This window comes from Lipotes vexillifer, unplaced genomic scaffold (assembly GCF_000442215.2).
Source record: "Lipotes vexillifer unplaced genomic scaffold, Lipotes_vexillifer_v1.1 scaffold1586, whole genome shotgun sequence".
NCBI classification, from domain to species: domain Eukaryota; kingdom Metazoa; phylum Chordata; class Mammalia; order Artiodactyla; family Lipotidae; genus Lipotes; species Lipotes vexillifer.
In genome coordinates this window covers 570,237-576,368 of record NW_006792103.1, presented here as the reverse complement: position 1 = coordinate 576,368, position 6,132 = coordinate 570,237, and the positions used below count along the sequence as shown (strand labels likewise).

At 35.7% G+C, this 6,132-nt stretch overlaps 1 protein-coding gene across 2 annotated transcripts in view; it reads right to left on the bottom strand.

Annotated features, from left to right (window-relative positions):
* The window catches only part of RIMS2 (regulating synaptic membrane exocytosis 2), a 583,562-nt gene that overhangs the window by 360,572 nt on the left and 216,858 nt on the right, over positions 1 to 6,132 (bottom strand). The window lies entirely within an intron of this gene.

The window sequence follows — 6,132 nt, the reverse complement described above, 5'->3', positions numbered from 1 at the left end:
TTTCCCTGAAAAATGAATAACTCCAGCAACAGAGTATATAGGTTTTATCAATGTACAGGTTGCTGCATAGGACCAGAACACTCAAAAAATAAGTAGCAGGCTTCCCTGGTGGCACAATGGCTAGGAATCCGCCTGCCAACGCAGCAGACAAGGGTTCGAGCCCTGGTCCGGGAAGATCCCACATGCCGCGGAGCAACTAAGCCCATGTGCCATAACTACTGAGCCTGCACTCTAGAGCCCCCGAACCACAACTACTGAAGCCTGTGTGCCTAGAGCCCATGCTCTGGAAAAAGAGAAGCCACCGCAATGAGAAGCCCGTGCACCGCAACGAAGAGTAGCCCCCGCTCGCCACAACTAGAGAAAGCCCGCACACAGCAACGAACACCCAACGCAGCCAAAAATAAATAAATTAAATAAATAAATTTTTAAAAAATACTTGAAAAAAAAAGTAGTATATCCTTCTTTTGATATCATGAAGCAATAAAAATATAACAGACAATAGGGCTTTTATTGCCTGCATTTATATTGCCATAATTCTCAACAGACATTTGGAAAACATGTACTTAGTTGTCTTAATTCTTGTTTAATTTTAAAACATCTTCATCGGACTTCCCTGGTGGCGCAGTGGTTGAGAGTCTGCCTGCCGATGCAGGGGACAAAGGTTCGTGCCCCGTCCGGGAGGATCCCACATGCCGGGGAGCAGCTGGGCCCGTGAGCCATGGCCGCTGGGCCTGCACGTCCAGAGCCTGTGCTCCGCAGCGGAAGAGGCCACAACAGTGAGAGGCCCGTGTACCGCAAAAAAAACAAAACAAAAAACAAAAGTCTTCATCTATTTATTTTTAAAGGAAAATGAACAATTAAAGGAAAGTGAACAATGTTTAATCTGGGCCCTTTCTAAAGGCCATACATAGTGACTACATGATATTTATGTAATGGTAGAAAAAAATTATACCTTATCAATTAAAACTCACTTAAACAGCACACATAAAATATGAACTTTCTCACAAATCAAAAAACCACAACGAAGGCCAGAGAGACTTTACCACCTATTATTAATTTATTTCAATAATGGTGGTCACAGTATTTTTCAGAAGGATATTTCCTGACGGCCCCAGTGGTCTTAGAGTACCCCAGATCACCATCCATTCTTAATGAGTAATTCTGGTTTAGATAAAATCTTAGGTTACTCTATATCCAGAATCATCCATCTTTCTACAACAGATGCTCTGGTGTAGCTCTGGTGAATTTAAAACCAAATTTTAAAAATCAACTCCCTTATAGAGATGATTAATATATTTATTGATCTCTAATTGTTCCTAAATCATGACATTTCTTTAACAGATACATCCCTTTTAGCCCTTTTTCCCTCAACTTTTAGCCTTAACCTCCTCTATCCCCTTTCACACACATACCACTATCAATAAATATGCACTTAAATACACTAAGAAGTTTTTTTAGAAGTGGTGAATTCTTTTTTGACATGAATAAACATGTCACGAAATAACAACACAAAATAAACAATAATATAAATTTTTAAATGATATAAAGTAAACATGTAATAATATAAACTTTTAAACAAATCATTTACTTCTTTTATAAACTAAGGTCTTCAATTATGGATTTGTCCTCAACTAAGAGTGTTCCTATTTTGCTTATTATTTTAGATTTTTATAGGTGCACGCTAATCTATTTATGAAATATACACATACACGTAATAGTCATAAAGTATTTTTTGGCTTATAAAGTACTTCTAAATTTTTTTAATATCTAGAAAACATTATGAGTAAGTAATAATGTTGTTATCGTTTTATAGATGAAAAGAAACTTAGGTGTTAAGGGATTAAAGATCACACAGCTTGTAAAAGATAGAGTATTTGAATGAAGGTCTTTGCTTCAGATTCCACTTCACATGCTCCTTCCCTGTTATTCTATCTTCTATATACGTGCACACGTGGGTGCACACACATACACATATACAGACATATATGCACATCTATTTGTAAATAGATCAGTCTCCATAGATGAACAGGAAACGTACCTGCCAGTGACCCAGTCAAGTATATTTCAGTTAGAGCAAACATCTCAAATTTTTCAACTCACAAGCAACTTCAAATGGGTTTCTTCCATTTAACTCAAACAGAAGCAACCTGATGTGCTTCAAATTTTTAAGCCTCTGATTACAAGGTTGATTTTCACATCTATGAAAGGTCAGTTTCCATAAGTGGAAACATGCATTTTTAAATTCTTACTTTCAAAGCTTATACCATCTGTGATATGCATATATATATAGTTTTCCCCCTTGTGGGTAGATTCAATTTTTATAAATAATCAAAAGCCATTTTAAAGCAACTCTATTAAATAAGAAGGTGATTACACTGCAAAACACTCTCTGTCGTTAAAAAAAAGTTTCTTTGAAGGCAAGCTCACAGCAAGAGTTTCAAACATGGTCTAAGCAACAGAAACTACTGGAATGAGCCTCAAAATGGTTTCTTTGAAGTAAACAATATAGCAACGACCTTCCTCAGAGCCTTATTTTCCAGCTGTCACTGTACAACACACACTTCTGGTTGGCTTACTCACAGTTCCTTCAATATCTCAGAGGAGATTTCTTCCACTTTCCCACCTCATTATCACCTTTCACATTCTCCTACTCAACCTTAAGGGCTCAAATGTCACTTTCTCAAAAAAACTTTCTTTGATCTGGATTAGGTCTCCCATTATGCACTCTCATTGTACCCTACACTTTTTCTTCATAGCATTTGATAAAAGTATAACTATATATTTACTTGAAAAAGAATGTTTAATGTCTTTCACCCTCAGTTCCATGAGATTAAGGCCCACATTTATTTGTTTACCACAGTGCCTAGTATAGAGTAGGTGCTTAATAAATAAGAAGCCTAAATTTTATGGAAAACTTAATTATTTTTTATTCACATCCCATAAGTAGGACAGGAAACTGCTCAGGGCTTAATTTGGTTCTTAGCTTCTGTGTGTGTTTGTTTGTTTTAGCCTACCACATCATGTTATAAGGCTTAATAAATATAAGAAAGACCAATATTTGCAACCAAAAACATTGTACATTGGATGGACTTTGTAATTTGTTATAAATATCCTAAATATTATAAAGAATGTTTATAGCTAATATTTGTTTTAAATTTTCTACATACTGAAGGCTCACAAGTAACTTAAATATCAGCGGCTTCTATAAGGACAGAGAGAACATGGCACTTGAGGTCAAATGGCCTGGATTTAAGTACTGACTCCTAATACTATCTAGCCCTAATACTTCAGGATGTTCACTTTATATATCCGAGCTATGGTTTCTTCAAATGTAAAATAAGCTACATCACTTATTTCATAGTTATTATTATATGAAAACATGTAATATATATAAATGTATTTTATAAACTATAAAGTATATAGTACTTGGAAGTAACCTCACTATGAACTACCTAAGGAATCAAATTTTTGGAACCAGGATTCTAACAATAATGTTAGGTATCTTTTACTTATCATATTTATTCATGCAAAAAATATTTATAGAATTTCTTTGGGTAAGTTTCTATATCCCTGTTCGTTAGATGCTGAATGAAGGGATGCAATGCTTATGCTTACACCTTTCTGCAAAAATGAGATAAATTCAGAATGTCCTTCAAGTAAGGTCAGCTCCATACTTACATCTAGTTCTGCAGAGAGGCATTAACTCTCACAAATGGTGTAGCTGTTGGCAATTGTTTTCTCTATGACTGTTCTATTAGAATCTTTAGCTCCTTCCTCAATGGAAATGACAATGCTAACTAGAGTTCCCAAGGAAGAAGAGATGTTAAGAAACTTTAAGCAGCAAAGGCAATTTCATTAAAGATGATAGCAAAAAAGTCAATCAACGCTTTAAAAAGTTCAACCTAAAAGTAATCCCCAAATTTCATATGAAAATAAAAACATAATTTATTTTGCCTATTAAACTGGCAAAGTATTGCCCAGAAGGTCAGAGAATGGGCACTCTTAAACCATATTTACTGGCAGCAGTGTATACTGATAGAACCTTTTTGAGAAATATTTAGTAGTATGTAGTAAAAACTTTTAAAATGTTCAAATTCTGAGAGAACACTAGGAGCATAAACACCAAAATGTTAATATTGATGATCTCTGGGTGAAAACATCACAGAATTTTTTTTCCATTATACTGTAGTTTTTGGTACAGTACCCACAAGAAAAGCCAAAATTTAACCTACGTAATGTGGAGACTTCTACAATTACAGTGAAGTCATTCATTAACCATAATATATTAAATATGATGTTAGCCCATAAACTTTTGCTTAGCAATGCTCAAGTAAGTCAAATACTAGATTATTAGTTTTCCCATGATTGGCTATACCCATTAGCAATGGTATCTATTCTCTTCTTTATCGATAAGTTCCTAAAATTCTGTAATAAGTCAAATTATTTAATTAGTACTATGAAACATCCAAATGAGATGAGAAAACAAAACTTAGTACTAACTTCTTTACATCATCTTCAAAAATGTTTGAAGTATGTCTTAAAATTATTTAAGAATCTTGTGTCTCAACTAGAGAGTCTGTACGCCGAAACTACTGAGCCCGTGCGCTCTGGAGCCCGCACACCACAGCTAGAGAGAAGCCTGCATGCCGCAACAAAGATACCGCGTGCTGCAACTAAGACCCAACACAGCCAAATAAATAAATAAAAATTTAAAAAAAGAATCTTGGTTTACAAATACCTAGTGGCAATAAGCTAGACGTCTCAAGAAATTTAATGCAAACTCAAAAATTAAACAAAAGGATAAAAATTGGGAAATTATACTCTTTTTAACAATACAAGTGTCTTACTTAAGGCACAATCACTCATGGCATATTTAAATTTTACAGTTTTAAAGATGTCTGGGTTTATTTTTAATTTTTAAGAGTACCAAAGTGTTTCTATTAAAATGTTCCACACATGCAAATACCTAAACATTGCTAATCAATTAGTGAAACCTTATGTTATATAATATGTATAATCCATAATAAAAAATCCCCAAAACACTAAAGGAATATTTTCATTTTCTTAAAATATAGATCTGTAGTTCTATCTATATAATTAAAACAACTGCACTATCTCTTCTATTGCATTATTCATTATTCTTGTTCCATTGACTTTCTGAAGCATCTGATAAAAATCTAAGGCTTATAAGAAAGATGGTCCAGAAAACAAGGTGTCTTCATATGTTTTGCAAATTAAAGTCTTGCATTGTAAATATGTCTCTGAGGCAAGACCATGAAACCATTCACCTCAGGGATAACAAATAAAGAAATAAAAGGCAGATTAAATTTCCCACAAAAGAAGGAAAGAAAAGACATTCAATAAGCATAAATTGGCCTGTGCTTCAACTTAGGGTGGACCATACAGTACATCCAGGGATGAAATAGAGGAAGAATAGCCCAGACCTAAATAATTACGTGACAAATCTAAAGATTTCAGATAAAAATCAGAAAACAGTTTAGTTCAAAATACCTACAGCAGTTCTCATAGTAAGTTGTGTTTTATTTGGTTTTTTTGTTTGTTTTTTTGTTTTTTTGCAGTACGCGGACCTCTCACTGTTGTGGCCTCTCCCCTTGCAGAGCACAAGCTCCGGACGCGCAGGCTCAGCGGCCATGACTCACGGGCCTAGCCGCTCCGCGGCACATGGGATCTTCCCGGACCTGGGCACGAACCCGTGTCCCCTGCATCGTCAGGCGGACTCTCAACCACTGCGCCACCAGGGAAGCCCAGTAAGTTTTTTTAAATGAGTTGATCCTCAGTCATTTTCTGATGTACCAAAAAAATTCTGTAGCATTTCCCAGGGCTTGAACTCTGCATCTATCTCCCTAGTTTTGACCAGTGAGGCAGAACAGCCTCCACAGTTTCTACCATCTAATTCAGAAAGGAAAGGGAAAACAGTGAAAGCCTCCACAAATGTATGAAGTCCCACCATCATTATCATCTCCCCAACTCCTCTTTCTGGGCCAGATATATGAGGGCTAATCCTACTGTGCTTTGAATCAAGCGGCATTATTAGAAGTATTACAGAGCTGCTTCAACAGTCCAGAGCAGCTCTTACCAGAGCAGTCCCACACCTCCAAGCTGGCAGCAGGA